Source organism: Gymnogyps californianus, chromosome 3 (genome assembly GCF_018139145.2).
Source record: "Gymnogyps californianus isolate 813 chromosome 3, ASM1813914v2, whole genome shotgun sequence".
Lineage (NCBI taxonomy): Eukaryota > Metazoa > Chordata > Aves > Accipitriformes > Cathartidae > Gymnogyps > Gymnogyps californianus.
The window spans coordinates 58420042-58439337 of record NC_059473.1 but is presented as its reverse complement, the minus strand read 5'-3'; the positions used below and the strand labels follow the sequence as shown (position 1 = coordinate 58439337).

The 19296-nt window shown below is 42.5% G+C and overlaps 1 protein-coding gene across 1 annotated transcript in view; it reads right to left on the bottom strand.

Annotated features, from left to right (window-relative positions):
• Nucleotides 1-19296, bottom strand: part of TIAM2 (TIAM Rac1 associated GEF 2) — a 180829-nt gene that overhangs the window by 137818 nt on the left and 23715 nt on the right. Inside the window, exon 2 of the mRNA XM_050895201.1 lies at nt 8185-8342. The gene's annotated coding sequence lies outside the window, so the exon portion shown is untranslated. The remainder of the gene's footprint in view (nt 1-8184; nt 8343-19296) is intronic.

Sequence of the window (19296 nt, the reverse complement as noted above, 5' to 3'; positions counted from 1 at the left end):
ATGGACAGATGGGGGGGACCTGCAGCGGCTGTGAAAACAAGAAAGCTGAAGATTAATGCGTGGTGAATGCTCAAGTAATGGCTGGGGAAAAGAAGGCCACATGGAAAAAAGTCGCAGTAAGCCTCATGCCAGAGCTTTCTCGCCTCCTCCTTGTCTGTCTCCCTCATGAAAGGGGGCTTATAAGAAAGATAGGGACAGACTTTTTAGTAGGGCCTGTTGTGATAGGACAAGGGGTAATGGTTTTAAACTAAGAGAGGGTAGATTCAGACTAGGTTTAAGGAAGAAATTTTTCACAATGAGGGTGGTGAGACACTGGAACAAGTTGCCCAGAGAGGTGGTAGATGCCCCATCCCTGGAAACATTCAAGGTCATGTTGGACGGGGCTCTGAGCAACCTGATCTACTTGAAGATGTCCCTGCTCATTGCAGGCCGATTGGACTAGATGAGCTTTAAAGGTCCCTTCCAACCCAAACCATTCTATCATTCTATGATTCTATGAACTACCCCCAGTTCCATTCAGATACCATCTCGTTAGCATGTGTTATTCTACTCTAATGCTCAAAAGCATCTGTTCCCTTCCCACAAGCTCCTACTGTGTCAGGTAGCAGACGGAGTAAAAACTCCGTCCCTGCCCTCAAGGGCACTTAATTCAGGTTACAGCAAGATATCAACAGATGCAAAGAAATAATCGTGTTTCAGTCAGGTTTGCCAACGTGCAACAGAAGACCACGTCCTGGAAGCCAGATGAACTCAATAACATTTTAACATGGATTTCATTAAGGAATGCTAGGACATAGCTCATGAGGGTTTAACTGAATGCACAGTACAGAGAACTGCTTTTTATCTAAGTAAATTTTACCAGTTAAAAATACCCAGAAAATGAAGAAATATCTCAGCCTCCTATCTCATTATTGCTCAATATTCTACTATTCCCACGCACCCTTCATACAGCCTTTTAATGGAAATTAAAATATATGAAAGCCACATACGCAGATATGTATACAATATATTAGAAAAAACGCATCTGACATCAGTGTCCTAGGCTAAGAATCTGTATGAGACATCTTTATACTATTATTTTCTAGGAAAAAAGAGCAGAAGTATTCTATATGAATTTGAATACGCAGAGGTCTACACAAGCAGATTACACTGACGCACACTCTAAATGTAATTATTTCTTGCAATTTTTTTACTTACTCACTAGAGGTATTAGCAGGGCTGTTTCAAGACAGCAATCAGGAAAACATCCATGTCATACCATAACACTTTTTTTTTTTTTTTTTTTTGAGACAGAAGTCCTTTCCTCAAAACATTAAGGTCACATAGCTGGTGAAATACCTAGAGCATGTCAGCTAAGCAGCAAAGAAATATAAGACTAGTTTTACTACTGTATAACTTAAATGTCAAAAGATACTGTTAATTTTTGTCTTAAGTGAAAGTTAGTCTGTCAGTTAAAACGCCCTTTCCTGTAGACAAAAAAGGAAGTTTTGAGAAAATCAGTACAAAATTTGCTGTAACTAGGCAAAACTTCCCACTGTAAAAATAAGTATAATTTTCTTCAGGTAACTGAAAAAGATACCTAACACTTTTGCTATTACCTACAAACCAAGGAATCATAAAATACACACATGCTATATAAACACTCAAACCATCTTAAAACACCGTGGGTGAAATCTTGGTTCCATTAAAGCTGATGGCAAACTTCCTGCTAACTTCAATAGCGACAGAATTTCATCCATTGTGCCAACTCGTAAAGCAGAAAGGGGTAAAGAAAAAGCTTTGAAATATAAAACTAAAACAATAAATAAGATTGCTTTAATCACCACTTCTGATGCTTTCGATCTTCCATGCAATTTCTGCCCCTCCCTCTGATATGCCAATAAGCTGAAGGTTCAATGCTTAAGTAGTTGATTTATCGGTCCCTGCGATACAGATTTGGACCATGCCCTGCCCTTTCCACTGTTTCATGCCCAGCAAAACACAACACAGCCGCTCTTACACAAGTCGCATTTTAATAGTGTGGGAAAAGATCCGCAACATTAAAACTCAGTTTTGCAGTGACTCAATCCAGAGCACTGCACTTCCTAGAACTGGGGAGTTGGTTTTGTTTTTTTAAGGTTAGAGGGAAGTTCCTCAGCAATCAGTGTGCAAGATGCCTTATCAGCAATGCAGGAAAGTGGGTGGCACCATTTGGTTTCCATTCAAATTCCGCTCTGGTCCCAAATGAAAGGGAGTTTTGCAATTATATTGTCACTTCTTCAGATATACTGCAGAGACTTCAAAGGAAGAACATTTCTGGAAATCAAATGGCTTGGTAGGTCCAAAGGAAGAAATATACCTAAAGGCCAAATGTCTTTCATAAGATACTGGACTCTAACAACAGCTGTTACTCATATACAAACTACCCACTTCTGGGCAACCTAAACAGCAACTGTACCAGTATATGAAAAGCAGAGCTTTCACACAAGACCTTAATGAATGCGCTGAGGCTACACTTACTGGCCCAGCAACCTGAAAACTAAATTCTGCAGCATTGTAGGAACTTCTACCAGATCAGTGTTGCTACAGGGAAGTGCACTGAACTCTACAGCTATTGAATTATTATACATAATGTTTTCTTCAAAAAAAAAGTATTTTTAATTATATTTATAAAAATCTCAAATTCAGCACACCTGTTTTGTTCAGTTCCATCAAGAACTATTTTTTAAATGCCAACAACAGGCCAGACAGAACAGTAATTAAAATTTCAGGTCACACAAATGTATGCAACATTTGGACTGGACTAAGCACTAAGTTTGCTTGTAACAGCAAATATGAAGAGGCAACATTTTCTTAAATGTTGTCTTTTAGAGAGAAAAAATCCCCCACAAATTTCTTTTTAATGTTGTCCACAATGCTTTTATAAGACATCAAAGGTTGTGCAAGGCATGAGCATGTGAACAAGAAACATTGACTCTGTTTTGAAGTGAGGATACTCAATATCCACTACCCATCATTTTCTTTTCTGGATCTTTTATTTCCAAGATCATTCTGCTATCCTATTTAAGATTATCCTGTATTACACAGTTAATGATTTTGAAATATGTCATTCTCCAATATGGAAGTGTAACATGGTTTTTAAGAGATTAGCTCCATATGCAAATTCAGCTGAAGACTGTAGGGAACATTTGATGTACATAATTTTAAGGGGGGGGGGGGGGGGGGGCGGGGAAAAGACCTCTCTGACATATCAGGATAGAAGATGATATATCAGTAGATCACACTGTAAGGTTTCACAGGACACTGGAAAGAGGGAGCGGAAATGAGAGCTCATCCTCAGCAGCAGAGTACATCTCTGAGCAGACAAAAAGCAGCAGCTGTCAGGAACCTCGAGCAGGGATGTCGTAGCCTGTTGATGACAGTGGTAAAGCTCAGGTGGGAGAACAATGGTCTACCCTGACTGACAGTGAGCTCAGTTAAAATGCCTCTCGGAGAAATATAAACACAAATACTCCTTCTGCTCCCATGCTCAAACACAGAGCACCACTGTTTCTGCTCAAGGCCTGACCATACACACCAGGAAAAACCTGGGGTGACGCTTACTGCATATCAGCTGCACTACCTACACGTACCAACCCCGTCACCTCGCGTCACAGCAGAGGATGAGCTCTCCAGCACAACGCACGAGCTACATCTCGCTGGCCGCAGAGCAAGAGCGGGCACACAGGCAGCTATCCCAGCAGGGCCGCAGGTCAGCACCCCACGCTCGCCCGGGAAGTTGCGTTCCCCTTCCCATGGCACACCCCAATAGCTCCACGGGGAAAAGGTACCACTTTGCTCCTTTCATCCCAGCATCTTGCCAGCAGTGCCAGCTTATAGAAGTGTCAAACTGGACATACCTAACAGGGAGAGCTGCCCTGTGGCTGGAGGGTAGCATCATTAAACTTTGTCAGGTGTGCCTAACTTTTCAGTGTCATCTTTAGTAAGGCTGATGGTCTTTGCTGCCGGCGCAGTCGAGCTGTGGGGCAGTGGAGGACGAGGCTGTGACAGAGAACACCAAGGCAATGGGGCAATTAATGTACAACTAGAAAATAGGGGTAGGCAGTAACTACAGCTAGCCAGCTTTGGAGATACAAATATTATCTCAACTTGAAGTCTTTAGGGCCTTATATATTCCTTCCAGGGTTACACTGCAAAAAATGCACACACCAGATTGATTTTTTAGGAAATCAGTAACTCAGTTTTACTGAGTTTATCCACTGTCGAGAAGAAATTGTTTCCTGAATACAGAGCTTAAACAGCAGGCCACAAGGCTTCCCTCAGCAGACCGATGTTTTCTTCTGCTTCCTCAGCCTTTTTTGCACTTTTCCTCTTGTACACTACGCCTGAACATCAGTCACAGGGGCTTGCCCAAATAGCCACAAAGCTTCTTTCTGCCATGTCCCTACCTTGTTTTGCATGAAGTTTGAAAGTACACTGTTGGTACCAACATTATATGTTATTGAAAGAGTTTTTAAGATTGCTCTGTTCTATGGTTTACATGAAAGCACTGATGTGTATCCTTCTCCTCATGTTTGATTAGCTTCCTGATCATTCTAGCACAAATTTGGGTTTTTTTCCCCTGTGGGTCTACAAACTTTTGTTTGGCATTTTCTCATCCAATCAACTACATGAGTAAGACTTTCACTTGGAAAGGAGATAAAGAACCAAGCCTTGTTTTTAATTACTTTAACCTAGGAACAATTTGTTGCAAGAGTCTACAGATGGAGTTATGATCATATCTTAATCGAACATCTGAGTCCACAGTCTTATTGCATATGCCAGCAATGCTGGGCCATAATTAAACAGCTATTAAAGTAAGCACACAGTGACCTACTTATCTCAATTATACATCAGCTTTGCTTCAAAAGAGGCTCTTCTGAAAAATCAGGTGTCTGTCTTCCTCAGGCTATACCACCACTGAAGATCCAGCATGAACGCATACCAATAGGTACTTCACTCTTACCACCTTCAGCACATCTGTATCTCACGCTAACCAGCTCTCTTCCTAACTCAGGTTTTCTACACCTTGCACATCCACAACAAATCACTCTCCAGAGCAACCTGAGAGTCGGCGTGTAGTATGGACGTCCACGCTTGTGTCTTCTGAGTGGTGCCCAAAGGCAGAGCGACACTTTGAAGCCTATGTGAAACACGCAGCAAGCAGGTCCTTCGGTCACGTGAACCAGGAGCCCTCGGACCTGGGGAACCGGAGCCCACCGCCCTGCAAAGGGAATGATCCACGTGCCTCCGTCCAGCAGCAACTCCAGCCAGCCAGGAAGGGCTCGCTCCTGCAGAGCCTAAGGAAGCGTGCCTTGCCATATACCATCTTAGTGCCCAGCGCATGCTGCCCCTTTCCAAGCACGCTCTAAGCTGGCAAATCAGCACAGGGCCTGCAGGGTATCAATGGCTTCCTCATGTGATTAAGTTTTAAACCACCTCTATCTCCAGAACATACTTTGCTGGAATACTTGATGAAGTCCAAGCGGTTACTAACACTAACAAGTGTCTGCACAACTCTGCCTGTACGGGCCGGCCGCTGTAACAACATTCAGCTGCAACATAAATGCAGGAACAATCAAACTTATTACTGCGATTCACCGAATAATTTCAGGTTGTAAAACTGAACAGATGGCACTTGTGAGCTTTATTCAATATCTTGGACTTTTTAATTAGATTCCTGTTCAAGTCAGTCTGCTGGTCTACAGCAGGAGACCTCAGGTTTCAAAGTAACCTTAGGAATCCCATTGCTCTGTCTGATAAAAATGACTACGTAGGGAACTGCTGCAGGCCCAGCTCCTGCTGCTTCCACCCCAGGTAATTAAAAGAGCAGAATTAAAGGGATAGTCCAAAAATGCAGCTACGCCTTAGCCAAAATGCAAATTAATGCTTTAATGCACCACACTGCTTTATAATTTTAGGATGCTCTTGGTATGTTTATCATTAGGAGTCTGTGTGCCACAATTTTCTCTTCCATGTCTTCACATGGTTCCCAAATTCACCTTCTGCCACTGACAAACTCGCTCTGGGTTTTCACAGCTTTTTGGAAACCCGCAGGTGATCACAATCAAAATTAAACAAAACATACTGACTGCTAAAAAGCTGAAGAACTTGCAAGGCAATAAATAGTGCATCTACCCCACAGCACTGAAACATGGCAAAAACCACCAGCAGGCTCTGATGGTTGTGGGACCCAATGCCCCAACAGACGTTAGTCTCATTAAAATTTAGAATCACATCCAATACTTCTTTTTATCAATACAGATCAAAAAAAAACCCCCAAAAACCCCAAGCCCCCAACAGATTGACTAACATGACAAATAAAGACTTTTTATGAGTGCTGCAGTGCATAATATCTCAGTGACACTTTTAACCTGAGGCAATAGAGCATGGCACAACATGCTGGAACTGTAAGTTTAGTTGTATCAATCACAATGGCACAGCATCACGGCTGTCCTTTTATCAAAATCAGTTAGAAGTTGACTATTCTGGGGTTGTTTGTTTGTATTACTTTACCTTTTTGAGGAGGGAAAACTCCAAAATTCAGAAGAGCTTCTAGACTGTTGTAATCATGTTCAATATAACACTGATCACTCCTGCAAATCCATTTTCATTTTATAATATATCCTGAATGTATAAGCTAGTATTAAAAATAACCTGTCTGTTTTAGAAAAGAATGGGCCAAATACTCTGCTAACCAAACAACAGCGAATGCAGAGCTTGTGCATATTTACTTCCGTGGCATTGGTGCCCTAAGTTCCTTTCACGTGGCAGAACTCTAACGTCATTACAAAATGTAGCAATGCTCCATTATGTACTAATTTTAAAAGAGATGAGTCGGTTACAAAATAAACTGAATATATATATTATTCTTCTTTAACTGTTTGAATATTGTATAACAATCAGCTCTAAGTCACCTGCCTGGTGTGTCAGTCAGAAAAAAAATCTGCAACTTGGAGAGTTCCCTTGTTTATTCGGCACAATTTTGCCCCAAAGTATTTTGTCAGGCAAGAAAAGCAATCCTGTCCTAGCATGGGATGAGACCGAATCCCTCTGAAACTGTCGCCCTCGCCAGTGGATGTGTTTAAGATCGCATCAGACAAACTCCCGGGGAATGAGGATGAACTGGATCCGCTGAGGTCCAACCCTACTCCCTAGGACTTTGTGATGTACAGAACTGCCCACATGCCTAAACTTCCTAAAGGGTGGCTTTGTCAGGGTTGTGCAGTAGATTCCTGCTACAAAGCCCAAACAACCTGGATTTTGTGTTAACTGGTAGCATACACAGTGTAGTAGACAGCACAGTATTGACAACAATGTGGGGTTTCTTCAATTGATAATGGCAAACAATACTGAAACAATTAAAAATAATGAAAAGTTGAATAAACACTCTCATCACCCTTTTATAAAACATCATGATCAAGACTTTTAAAATCTCTAGAACAACCCCTTTCTTTCACATGACAAAACTAAAGGAGGTGGAGGAAACCTGCCCTCCCATAAGCTTAGTTGCACCAGGTCTTTCAAACCCTCAACCAAAGCGTCTGTCTCTCCCATATGCCATGCATAAGATTTGTGACTACAGCAGAAAGACATCTGATGATCACCAGAACTAAACTTTAACACCGCTCTGTCCTTTGGGGACAGTGAGACATCAGGAGTAGGGCATTTCTTTGCTGGTAATTTTCTGTCTAATTCTGGAACGATGCAGTCTACACCAGAAACTGCTCATCCATTCCCTCTCCTTTGATAGACAGACACCTACCACATCATAACACTCTTAATAACTGGGCAGGAAAAAGCCTAAACCCCTCCCTCTCCCTCCTTAAGTTAAGTATAGAAAACTGCATCTATGCTACTTACAGATTTGGATGCTTGTCTGGACTGAAGTTTTGTAAATACAACCTATTTTGAAGTCAGAGGCATTAAGAGTTGGATGAACGCCTTGAGAGAAACAATTCAGATAGCCTACGTTTCCCCCAGTGCTGGTGTTCACTATTGGTTGACTCTAAAACCTCAAAGGCACCCTGCCAATGTGAAATGTTAAGACCCAGGGACTAAAGTGAATTTTAAGCCGGTTGTATCTGGACCTTGGCCTATAACTGTTTCATAATCGGATTTATACATTCAGAAATAAACAAACCAACAAAATAAAAACAAACAAACCTTGCATAATTTATTTGCTCTCCCCATGCCTTGTTTCCCTCTGCATCCTGGGGTGAAAGCACGGAGGGAGGGTGGGGTGTATTCTTAATGCTGCCCTTGCCGCTTCACGAGCTGAAGAATTTTTTGCTGGAAGTCTCTATTTTCGTAGCACTGGCAATCTGAAAAACAAAAACTGTTTTGTTAACACGTGTATCCCTAGATACATTAGAAATAAGTTTCGTTCTGAACCACTGCCAACTATATCATTAACCTCTCCCATGCAAAGCCAACAACTTGCATGCAAAAAAAACCAGCTAGAAACATCTCTGCTCAATTCATACCTCACTTAGGCGTTCTGCACGGACCGCTCATGCACAGCAGCTAAAAACTTCTCTCTCTATACAAAGGGAACTTAGAAACCAGTAATGCAACACATTACAAACATGTGCTTCAAGAGGAGTTTGTGTTAAGCTGTCCAGGTTTCCATGTGGGAAACACACAACCAGGAAAGGCGGCTTGAAACGGGCCAGCACCATCATGGTCCCTTTTCCACAGTGGTGGCACCGACCGCGAACAGTGCCTGCACCACAACAGGACTGTGATCCACGCAAAAGCACCTTCAGGTCTGTTCCCATATGTTCTTATTTAAAGCTTCTCACATCCCAGGTCCGGACAGGCTATCAAATCCCAGCCAGGACCTCTGCAAAACAGCCACGCGTCAGCTACAAAGATCTCCCATGGAAGTTTCCTTGCACCAACCGAGTCAGGCTCTGAAAAGCCGGTCACTACTTTTGAGCAGACTGAAACAGAGTAACCAGCTGCCCTTTTGCCCACACCACCTGAAAATGGTAAGACAGCAGACACAGCTGCTCTTCTTGTTCAATGCGAATATACTGAAGATGATGTCTAACTGAGCTCCCAAAAGCTGGCAAGGAGAACTTCGTGCTCTACAAAGTCTGTCATTTTCATGCTGCAAACTGTCAGACTGTATTACAATATTTTCTGTGATGTTTAAATTGGCACGGCTGATTTTCAACAGCTTCTTCACGGAACACAGCACCTTGTCATAAAAATATCCTTATTTCTACAACAGTTAAACTGACATACCACAGAATTAAAACTAACACAAGAATTTTATTGTACTCATGCTTCAAAAGGCAGATCTTACTGAAAAACCTGGTGATGGAGTCAGTATACAACAAAACAGATTCTCAACTAAAATGTTACATGTAAACATGTAAGATAGAAACTACGGGTTACTCCTCCATCTAAAGCTGTCAAGCATACAAATAGGGCAACATAGTAGTTTGTACTACTAAAGTACCACTAAAACCAACTAACTAAAAGTTTTCTTTTTATAAAATTACTCAGTGGAATTAGAGCAAAGTCCCAAACTGACTTCACCAAAAACAAAGGCTGTCCCATTAAAATAAAATGCAGATAAAATAGCAAATAATACAAGCTACAAAACCACCATACAAAAGGGACAAATTTAACAATGGGCCAGCAAAGTAAAGAGCAGTATCAGGCTGCAAGTTACACCCAAGAGGAAACGTGAGTAATAAGGTGTAAGTAATATTTTTCTTAGTTGTTACCATAAAACAACTTGTAAAGTTCCAAATACAAAATAAAGACTTGCTTTGCTCATGGGGAAGGGTATGTATCTATCTACACAGAACATTTAGAGTACGGACCACCAAAACCCTCCTCATCGTCGCTGTAAGAGACACAGAGCCAAGCGCTACAGGGCAGGGCTGCAAGTGCCACGATGATGGCGTTCAGATAACACCGCCGTGACTCATGTGTCATGGATCCCTTCTGTCGCAAAGTTCATACCACTGCTACCATGCCTGACGCATAATTTTTTGTCATACTTACTTTTCCTACACAATGGCACAGCACGGATCCACTCCTCAAAGAGACACAGTGCTTCCTTCACCATGGTACCCAGGTCCTGAACACCAGCAACTAAGACTCAAAAGACTTGGACAGTAGCTTGCTCCCACCTGCATGACTGCAAAATCCCTGAACTGAGAAGTGCCCTTTTTCTTCCCATGTTCCAGCTCACTGCAGAGAGCTGCTCAGGCACTTGCCCTTTCCTGCTGGAACCACATTTCCAGCTCTTCACAGACAGGGCTTCTTTACTGATGCTTTGATAGACACGGAGTGAGACCTAGTACGACGCTGAATGCAAGACCTGTGTCAGTATATACATGTAATTTCAACAATGTAGAGTTAAACTCTGCCCTCATGGGCAAACCTGACTCCCCTGGATTTTTGCTGGCCCATAACTATAGGGGAAATGCAGCTGGCTGTTAGCTAATTACAGCCGTGGTGACCTCACGGTACTAACACTCAGTCATCCCAGATTTGTAAATGTACAGCTAAAACATTTCAATCTGGGCAAGAACAGGCAGAAATGAGAGCACAACATTTATAGCAGGCAGATGGTGTACTAGTTCTGATATAAAAGAACCAATTTATGGCAAAGTAATACAAGAGCTCCCTACCAGTCAGGTCTTACTCGGAGACTTATTAAGGACGATATCCTGCTCTATTTGAAGAAAACTTCCTGGCTGGGGAAGAGGGCCACATTTTCTGAAGCGCTTCCAGCACTCCCAGCAAGCTACCTCTCAGGGAGGCCACAATGCTCCCCCGCAAACAGTCCACCAAATGTTGAAGGAAGTTTGCCATAGTGAATACAAACTTCCAAGCAATGCTCTGCCAGCTCTGTCATACCCGTTTCCCCATACCTGTACAGTCCTGAATAATAAGGCTTAACATAAGGAAAATCTATAGGCCTCCAAATAAAGAGTAGGATGTTGCTGCATACATACAGAGCTTTACCCATGCAAGTATCTTTTTATAGCAGGCTAGGAGGAAACGTGCATCTTACACCCGTGATCTTACAACACTCCTCTTTCCCCTTTCCTAAAACAAGTCTTTTAACACCAAGGATTCTCACCAAACTTCTACCAATGGCAAAGTACTTCTGAAGGAATCAATCTGAAAAAATCTTTCATGCGTCAAAAAAAAGGGAGAAGGGTAAAAAAGAGAAAGTAGTAATTAAAAGACAAAAACCTGCTTTACTAAAGTAACAGTCACGTAAACCTCACACATCCCAGACTGAGATTCTAGCCTCCTGTATACTAACAATGACAAAATCATGTGCACTAAACATGGCAAATACAACACCATAGGCTCTGCCATTTAGTTAAGGACAGACAGGTAGGCATAGCTGTGAATGTCTTAACAGAATAGATTAGACATTAAGTGCTATGGTACCAGAACTTCAGTTTGTCATTAATTTCATACTCACACTTTCATTTTCCTGCTGTATAGGGGGGTACACAAAAATAAACACCAGCAAACGGCTAGCCAGTATGGCAGTGAAGACATTAGTACAAAGACACCATGGGCCCTTCCAGCTCTGTGGTAAAGTAAGAGTGAATTACATTATACACTCAATAGCAACATTCAAGTCACAGATGTAGTTCCTCAATTGCTAAGTGGGAAGGGCTGTACAAACTCAGGGTAGGTGCCACCTGCACGAGCAGAGAGCGAACACCAACTGTTTGGGTTTTTTGTTGGGTTGCCAAACATCTTCAGTACTGTGCCGGTTTTGGCTGGGATAGAGTTAATTTTCTTCATAGTAGCTGGTATGGGGCTATAGTTTGGATTTGTGCTGAAAACAGTGTTGATGATACAGAGATGTTTTCGTTACTGCTGAGCAGTGCTCACACAGAGTCAAGGCCTTTTCTGCTTCTCACCCCACCCCACCAGTGAGCAGGCTGGGGGTGCACAAGAAGTTGGGAGGGGACACAGCCAGGACAGCTGACCCCAGCTGACCAAAGGGATATTCCATACCATATGACATCATGCTCAGCATATAAAGCTGGGGGAAGAAGAAGGAAGGGGGGGATATTTGGAGTGATGGCATTTTGTCTTCCCAAGTAACCATTATGTGTGATGGAGCCCTGCTTTCCTGGGGATGGCTGAACACCTGCCTGCTGATGGGAAGTGGTGAATGAATTCCTTGTTTTGCTTTGCTTGCGTGTGCGGCTTTTTGCTTTACCTTTAAACTGTCTTTACCTCAACTCACGAGTCTTCTCACTTTTACCCTTCCAATTCTCTCCCCCATCCCACCGTGGGGGGAGTGAGCGAGCAGCTGTGTGGGGCTTAGGTGCTGGCTGGGGTTAAACCATGACAAGTACAACCTATAGCCCCTGGTTAAAGCCAGTGTACGATGACCAGGTGCTGAGCAACTCAGGAACCCAACTCTATAAACACCTCCATTCATTCCAGCTGTAGTACATCTCCTATGTCAAAAGGGAGGTATGAGATGCTACCAAACCTCAACAGGTCTGGCAAGAAGGAAGCAGAGAGGTGACACTTGTTCATGTCGTTCCCCTGGAGGGTTAGCTGCTTGTAACCAAACTAATGACAGCACAGTGCCCTCCTATAAAGTGCACTGCAAACAGCTCTCCAGGATAGTTACGCACAGTATATACATCCAGACCTCGACCTCTCGATCATCAGAGAGGAGAGAGATTTTAACAACTTCTGTGCTATCTATGTTCAACCAACAACCAGTGAACAGCCTTTTGACAGCTCTTGTAGCTTTCTGCAACAGTCCATCAGTTTGCTGCATGTGGTTTTCTTGGATTTCCACCCCTCCCCTTTCCCCTGGAGAAACTTGGGAATAGTCTGCAGATCAGATGTAATACCATGGAAAGCTGCTCCTGCTTACAGAAAAAACAAAATCCCACAACTTTTTCAGCCCCATTGAACAACTCTAAATGTGCCAATGTACCGGACACACACATTCAGCATATACTCAGTATAAGCAGCAGCAGCACAACTCCTGGGAGGCCAGGCTGCCCAGTGACACACTGAGCATCAGCTCTGCTCACGGGCAGCAAACCCTCAGGTCCGCAGGAAGGGACAATTTACCGAGTGCATCCCTTCGGCCTGCCCGCAAAGGCACAGCTGTGCCACAGTGTGCAGCTCTGCCCCAAAGGCAGAAGCCGTCTGCACAAGGAAAGCTGGACTTCACTTCCCTGTGCCTGGGTGTTTGTTTCAGGAAACTTCACATTCCTGAGCAGAGTTTCAGGATCTACCCTAATTGCTCTGTCAGATGCAGAACAGAGCCAAGCAGGTATGTATGTCTGGGATGATGCAAGGCATTTCTTTCCCTGCCTTTCTTGCTATTTTCAGAATATATTTCTGAAAGCACTTGAAAGTATTTTTTTATTTTTGCTTATGATTTACGTTTCAGAGGCAGCACATGAACAAAAGTGCTGACCTTTTTCCTAACCTTTGACTGATCCTATGAGAAAAAGGAACATCTTGTTAACATTACTTACCTGTAATTCACTGATTCTACACAAAACTAATGATCATCATCTAAAGCCTCTAACTCACCACTCAGCAGTTTAATTAGAAAGATGATCATTGATTAATCCACTTGAGTTACTCTGGAGAAGGTGTGACTGAACAGATATCACTTCACCCCAGAGAAATGTACATTAATTAGTTCTGCATTAAGCTGCTTTCCTCTTTATTCAACTTCAAAAAAGAGAGCAAACACCCACAACTCAACAACTACAACAAAAAAACCAAACTTTCAGTGTTAAACTTCTGAGCTATTTTTTATTTTACTTTATTCTTTAGGAAGTCTCACATTTTCTTGCCTTGGATTTCATAGCCATCTATTTAATTTTTTTGAATTATTGTGTTTCTACAAAATAAACAAACCCAGGCTGGAGGTTCAACATGCATTTGCAAAGCCCTGCCAAAGAACTGCAGTCATGAATTAGTTGGCTCGGGCAAGCAATGAAGGACGACACTGATACTTGACGTGAATGTACACAGCGTTACGTACATACCACAAGTGAAACCAGGTATACTCCCATCCAGCAAGTGGTTTCAGTGTCCCATCTAGGAAGACAATCAAAGAGAAAACCTTATTTAAAGGTTTCTTCACTCTTTTTTAAGCTCCATCGAAATTTCTCCAGCCACAGGCTGGCCTACAGCCTGATCATGAGTCTTTTACCCCTGAAAAATGGGTAAGCCTTCCTTGACCATACCTGTGTACCACAACTCACTCTGCCCTTAGTCTGGTAAAGCTCATGCTTCACCTGCCCTTAGGGTCACAATTCTGTCTGCTGATGCTCTGAACAGCAAGAAGGACTGTCTAACTTTTCTCTTTCTGTGAAAATCCCCTCCTGGTCTGTACGCATGGATAGAAAGCATCCCCACGGCATGACCTTCTCCTTGCCCACTGCCCTGTGACCAAGGGGGAGGCTATCTCCTTCCCACAGGTCGAGGGACAGAATGGCTGATCCCCAGGTGATTTCAAGCAAATAACCCTCCTGCTCCGTCTCCCTTTGTCCAGGAAGGCCTCCTGCAAGGTGACAGGTAGAGTTGGTGACTCAGCTCTGCGTACAGGAGCAGCCCAATCCTTCTCCTGGTCACCGGAAAGTGACATTAAGAAGGCAGACATGGGGCAGACTGGACAGCCAGGCTAGGCAGGGCAGGGAGGGAGGAGCAGAGCTTTCTCTTCCACATCCTAAGTTACATGCTTCATATCATCTCTTCTCCTGTGTATGCTTCTTCCCATACTTGGCACTATTTATTCATTTTCAAAGCACAAGCCACCATGCAGGACACACCACAGCCCCACAGAACTCCTGGTATGGGATTAGAAAGGATTTTTCCATTGGCCTCTGTCAACTTAATACATAATCAATACGTAGCATCAGCAGAAGTCAAGTGAGAAAGCTGATCCTACATCAGCATACCATTTTAAGAGCATCCAGAATGAATCCACTGTGAATCCCTTCTCTGTTGCCATTATGCCTGCTAGTGGAAAGGTCTTTTTCTAAAATTGTTTACTTCAAGGTTATTTCATCATCAACAAGTTATGGAGAAAAGAAAATAAGCCTGTTATTGCAAAGGACTGGGACCGATAACTAAATCTTACTGAGGCTTCGGATGGTCTTGCCAACATCCATAGATCAGTTCAATGACACAGACTTAAAAAGAGGGTGACCGATGGGGAAGGGACACAGAAATACCAGAATAGAGCCTGATCTACCTGAGGTCCATCACTAAACCACAGCTTTCTAGTGGCGAAGGGATTAGATCTGCAGAGAGCACAAGGAGGCCCCATCACCAGCTAGGGACTCTCAATTTCAAAACATTTTTGCAAGTGAAGCAACTTAAGAAAATAAACATTCCTAGCCAGGCAGAGATCAGTCATAAACGTTTTCTGAAATGGAGATGAACTCTCTTATTGTGTATTTAAAGCAACACTATAAACCAGGCCATATCTATATAAAGCAACACTGTGGGCTTAAAGCAACAGCAGCGTTATTCTCTGGCAGAGCTCAGGCTGAATACCCCAGGAAAGACCCACAAACGGCACTACTGTTCAGGACTGGGACAGGGGGGGGAAGCTCTTCATTTCCTAAGCTAAATTTCAAAAGAAATGAAAACCTTTTGCAGAAAAAAAGTTTGAGATTACTTCTGTGAAATTCTCCATGAAGCTAACAAAGAAAGACAAAAAAAGTTGCACGTAGAAAGGTGAGTCTCACATTTCCATAAAGCTAGCAACATTATCAACAGGTCATTGCTCACATTTGGTGGTAGATACCAAATTTAACACTTAGATACCTGCATTTTACAGATACCATGCTGTAAGAAATGCTTCAGAATATACTGCATTATCTTATTTTTTTTCCAAGTACTTTTCCAGTACATTCATCCTGTAAAATTTTTTAGTACCTTATGTTATGCAGAAGAAAATAGCCTGGTATTTTAAATCTGCATTTTCATCAGGACATTCATAACTGATTAAAAGCAACAGAAATGGTGGGGAAAACTCACTTCAAAATATTAACCTGAAATACAGGCCAAAATTCTGTGGTTTTGCTTAAATATGTTTGTGAAAAATTTGGCACATCAAGATGAACATTTAAGAGAAACACTGGAGTTCCTCCTTCTTACCTCAGCACGCAAACTCCCTGGGAATTCACCCACCATTAACTCCAGCTGCCAGGCAGACAAACCTATAATCCACCACACTGATTAAGTCTTATCTAAGATTTTATTACGCAGGGTCTTGAACTGCTTAATTGTTTCAGTTTGCTCTACAACCCTGATGTTTTTTTCCCCAAATTAAGAGCATAAAGTTGACACTGATGATAACATTTCCACTCACACAAGTTTTAATTAGTGGCATTTTTATTGGTGGGAGCATGCTTTGAGATGGGCAGTCTTAGTGCTAAGGAACAATCCTTACAGACTATCCTAATAGCCTGAATAGGCTGAAAATGCTAAATGGTGTATCATGACTGCTGCAGGTTGCTAGGACATCCATGGTAACATTCACCTTTGGGTGTGAAATGTGAATGCAAATCTGAAGGGCGACAAAACATCATTCTTCATCATGGTTAGCATGACAGATTAGCAGAAAGATTGTAAAAACAACCTAGTCATTTATACTCAGCAAGCAATTACCTATTTGTTGCAACCCTGAGCTATTTCTTAGCCCACTCACTTGGCCAACACTAGCGGCTGGCAAGTGCTTCCCTCTCCCTTTCCACCTCACCTGCCCAAATATAAACTCTCCCTTCCAGAAAAGCTCCTGGTGCCTTTCAGGGATCACGACTGAGAAAGCAAAGATCTAAAGCACTTCTCACCAGGAGGAGTATTTTGTATGTTCTGAGCAAGCTGAATATTTTAAAAGGGCTTAAGATAGGGAGAAGCAAGACTTACCGATGCCATTATAAATGTGAAAGAACAAGAGGAACATGGAAGGAGGGAACCCAAACTACATGAAGCCTTTAGACCCTGACTGGAGCAATGATGACTTATCAGCAGCAACTTCATTCCCACCCTGCAGAATCACTCAGACCTGACCTTAGTCTTGCCATCAGCCTCAGGTCATCAACCTGTGTTATCCTGATTTCTTCAACAGCTTAAAGATAACGTGCATTAGATTCTTCGTTTTATTTTTTTATTTCAACCTTCATAAAACGTCCCAGTAGTATTTTCATGCTTAGCTATTTTTAAATAAAATAGATAGATCCATCCCCTCTATGGAGGTCATGACTCCGAGTTGCGACTTTAAAATAACAAAGAATTTTCGGTAAAATCCTAAAACCTGGCAGTACTAGAGCCTCCCTGCAATCTCAGAGAAAGAAAAGGTAGAAGACAGAAAGTTATTTTTCAAACCTTGTTCCCAAACTTTGGGCATCACACCTCTCATCCTAAGCACTCCTGAGAGTGGTATATGGACCAGAGTATAAATTCTACTCCCAGCTTCATCAGAAATTAACTGCATGAATGATGACTAGTAAAACAGTAGTGATTTCAATTGCTTTTCAATTATTGTCTCAAGTGTGCCTTGGCATAAAGCTTTACCGAATTTGGAAGACTATTAAACACCCAGATAACCTTTTTCTCCAACAAACCAGAGGCACCAGGAACCGTGGAGCTACCCAGCCAGGTGCTCGGTACCACCCATCATATTCATCACCCCAGGCACACACAGAGGCTGGTGGGGTTGAAGCATGTTTTATAAAGTGGGAGTATTCAAAGATTTTATCAGCAAGCCCCCAACCTGCTCTTGCGAGCACGTGCAGACAACTAATTTCACCAACTCTGGTAGGTTGGTAAATCTGGGTTCATTTCTATGGGGCTGCAAAAAGCACCCCAACTCCCCCCTTTACTCCCTGAAGGTATAACAACTCTTTGAAGGAACGGCTGGCTAAATAAAGTTGACAAACCTCTCTAATCTTCTGTAATGCATTCTTTTAAAAACAGTTGGAGTTCTTCTGTTGAAAACCTTTTCAAGAGGTTTCAGCCTGAAGCAGAAAAAACACTGTGGAAGTTTTTTGTGTGACTGACTGAAGGCTGGCAAGAACTAAACACAGGTGAAAATATGATGTTAGAATATGGGAGGCATGCTTAAAGGTGCTCCTACCACATTTTATATGTAATATTGTATAATGCAGTTGGAAATGTAAAGGCATATTAAAACAGCTTTAAAACACTAATGGCCCACCCTTTCTGTTGTTGTTGCTTCAATATTTTAAACAGGGGAAGGCAGGATTACTGCAGTTTTAGCAATATAAAGTGAAACATCCAGATTCCTGTGCTGCAAATCCCTCTCTTGGGATCCGAGGCCAGGAAGGGACCACCTGATTCAGCCAGTCCTGCCACAAGCAGCCAGGCACTGCAGACATCTGGTCTGAAGGGTCTGTGGATCACAGAATCCGTCCGTCCGTCCACATCACGACCCACAAAACATTTCATGAAATCCAACATGAAACCTGCAGCCTGCGCGATGGACCAAAGCCAGAGACACAAAGCGTACAAGAGAGCAAGAGAGACAGGAGACTTCGCAAGGGTCCTACCGCAACATGGGATTTTCTGTACTAAAGGACACAGCTCTATAACCAATCCCCATCATCCACGGAGAAAAGACAGGGGGAAAAAAAAAAAACCCAAAAAATCAACCCGCTAACTCCTAAAAAGGAATTTTGAAACAAATTACGTACGGCTTATATCACAAATCACAGCAGGTCCTTCGGCTACCAACCATATCCCTCTGGGTTCCTAAATCAGAGCACCCTGCACCACCCCTGGGGCTAACGGGGTAGGTGGGTGGAAGAGTCGCAGCCAGAAGATGACTGAGCAAAATCCTCTATGCGTATGACTCTCTCCACTGTGCACATGGAGAGGCTGGAAGACCAAGCTCCTAATTTAGGCACCTCAGTACATTGCTTGCCTGAGGTAAAACAAATCTGAGCCACAGAACATCTTTCCTACCTCTTTTTGAGCAACAACAAAAAAGAAAAAAACCAAAGAGGAATAAAATTTTTTTCCAATGGAAATGTAGTTTAAGAGGCCGATACCCTGGTAAAAACTTAAAGTTATAATGAATTCCAGGATTCATTCGAGTACTCCATTCTTAAAAAACACAATAATGAAAGGCTTACATATGAAATTTAGTAGTAATAACTTTGGAGTCAAATCCATAGTGATTTCTTTGGCAAAGCTTTCACTGACGACACTTAAATGTGATTTCAGTGGGTGTTCTGCCTGAGAAAGGACTTTGGGATT